The sequence below is a fragment of the Penaeus vannamei genome, chromosome 12, assembly GCF_042767895.1.
Source record: "Penaeus vannamei isolate JL-2024 chromosome 12, ASM4276789v1, whole genome shotgun sequence".
NCBI lineage: Eukaryota > Metazoa > Arthropoda > Malacostraca > Decapoda > Penaeidae > Penaeus > Penaeus vannamei.
Window position 1 is genome coordinate 27,406,536 of NC_091560.1, and position 2,500 is coordinate 27,409,035.

General features: G+C 36.0%; 1 protein-coding gene across 4 annotated transcripts in view; it reads left to right on the top strand.

The window, feature by feature from the left end:
• Positions 1–2,500, top strand: part of Not10 (CCR4-NOT transcription complex subunit 10) — a 42,366-nt gene that overhangs the window by 2,499 nt on the left and 37,367 nt on the right. Inside the window, exon 1 of one of the 4 annotated variants that reach the window (XM_070128081.1) lies at positions 1,302–1,843. The exons of the other annotated variants lie outside the window; for them this stretch is intronic. The gene's annotated coding sequence lies outside the window, so the exon portion shown is untranslated. Of the gene's footprint in view, positions 1–1,301; positions 1,844–2,500 lie in introns of those variants that run through there. 4 annotated transcript variants of the gene reach the window in all.

Here is a 2,500-nt window from a genome sequence, read left to right on the forward strand (position 1 = left end):
GTAAACTCATTTTGTATTTCTAAATATAGTCAGTGGTGATTTAGAGGCACTGGAAGGAAACTTAGACAATTGGGTGGGGGTTTGGGGGCAAAGCTGCCGTTAGGGAAATACGGCAATCGGGAGGGGGTTAGTACGGTTTTATTGTTTCACTCGCTCGTTCGTTCACGCAACACTGTGGCTGAATATTCTCTCGGGTTTTTACATTTTCCACATTCTTTGTCATCTGAAATACTATCCTTGGCTCGGATTTTCAGTTTCCCACATTCTTTTGTTTTTTAAAATGCATGGTATGAACGAAATCACCCCCCCCCACACACACACACACACACACAAACCAACATTGTTGGTGGGAGTCGGGGACTTCGTCTCTGATGGATGCGGTCCTATCGTAAACATTTACCCTTCCTTATACTTCACCACTTTCCCCAGCCCCCTTATATCATTCCCTGTTTCTTCTCCCGCTACTTCTCCAACAGTTATCTCTGCCTGTATTACTTGTTGATTGTTTCATAATAGCTCTTTTGCCAGTTTTCCTTAAACAGTGTTCCTATTGCTTCTCCAGTCACACATGCACTCCATTTCATTCAATCGCTCTATGCCCTCAGCCCTCTCCTTTACTAATCTCCAATTTACTTCATTTGCACCCTCTCTTTACCCTTTTCACTATCATACTTTCCTATAATACCCTTTAACCTTTCACATCAAACACATTTAATCCTAATTGTTAACTCAGTTTTACCTTTTTCGTCACAGCACTTTACCATACTGCTATCTTTATTGCTGATTTTTTCTGTTATTTATTTTTATATATTTTTTATTTACTCAATTAATTTATTTGTTTTTGTATTTTGTATTTTTTATTTTCTTTCTTTTCTTTCTTTTCTTTCTTTTTTTCTTTCTGCCTTCCTTCCTTCCTCCCTCCCTTCCTCTGCACATCTGTTACTTGCTAAGATTGGGTGTGTGAATGTGAAGAACAATTGTTTTTATTTTATTTTATTTTACTTTTTTTTTTCTTTTTCTTCTTCTTCTTCTTCTTCTTCTTCTTCTTCTTCTTCTTCTTCTTCTTCTTCTTCTTCTTCTTCTTCTTCTTCTTCTTCTTCTTTTTTCTTTCCAGGTAATTCATGACAGAAGGAATTAAGACACTGATATAAACTTTATTGGTGCCACTAGACTGCATATGACCTTTACTGTCAGTTTACAGTAGTTTTGGTAGTTTCAGTAGTTTCAGCTGACATTGGCTAACAATATTAGGTCGGGAGAGCATTAATTTCTCTTTCTTCTTTTTTCCCCATCTTATATAGATATTAGAGTCAACAAAAGTGATGATAGTAGTAATGATATAGTTTCATTGGATGACACAAATGAGTGTATGGAATGGTTACATGATTATATTTGAGACACTTTTCTTAAGGCATTTCCTGCACAAATTATAAATAGAAACGGTACATAACAGGATTCAGAGATCAACACTTTTACTGAGTTGCTTGTCATATTTACATATTGAGGATAAGTTCTACAATGACTGTATAACTCATTACTGCAATATCTCAAATATTTCATGTATTAGTACACACCTGTAAAACTATAATTTTCTAATGATCAGTGCCTTATTTTACACATTTATATATTATTATAGACTACCTCTTCGACATGTTTCATCAATTATTTATATAATTTTTTACAATGAATTTCAATGTTTGCACATTCCTTGTCAAATGTTGGCAAGTTCAAATATCATAGTGGTTATGCAGAGGAAATAGAGATTAGTAACCATCAAGTGTCCCAAGTGTCAAAAGAAATGTAGCTAAATATCAAGCAATTCAGACAATCACCAGAACCAAAGGTATGTGGTTTCAGTGAACAAAGTATATGTAGAAAGTATTCTAAGATTTATTTATTATATTTGCAGTACCAAAATTGTATCTTCTGTCTGTTTTGCATCTTTTACCCAGCGGGCAAGAACCTTGTTAGGCAGTTAGGTTGGGTGTATGGTTAGAACATATTGTATGAAGGCCATGAGAGTCCAAGGGGCAGAAACCCCTAGTTAAGGATTATATGGCCAGTTTGTATTGTATGAATACCACAGGGGTCCAGGGAGCTTTTCCCCGTCTTTTGTAGGCAGTTAGGTTAGTTATGTGGCTAGAAGGTATAGTATAATGCCTGCAGAAGTCTAGGATGCAGAGTCACCTGTCTAAAGATCATACTACAGAAGTGCATTGCATAAGGACATATTGATTAGGGAGGTCCTAGGGCAGTGCCTCCTAGCTGGGGGGGGACAAGTGAAACATAGTTAGGACATACTGACTACAGGGTCCCTCTTGACGTTTATGCCCATATTTTTGGTGGAAAGATTGATTGGATGCATGTTTTTAAAAATTGAGCATGTCAGATGGTAGACTTTCAATGATGCTGTTTTGTGTGATATTTTTACAAATTTTTGTTTTGTATTTATTCTCATTCAGCCTTTTTTACCCTGTAATTTTCCTGATATATGTCATGC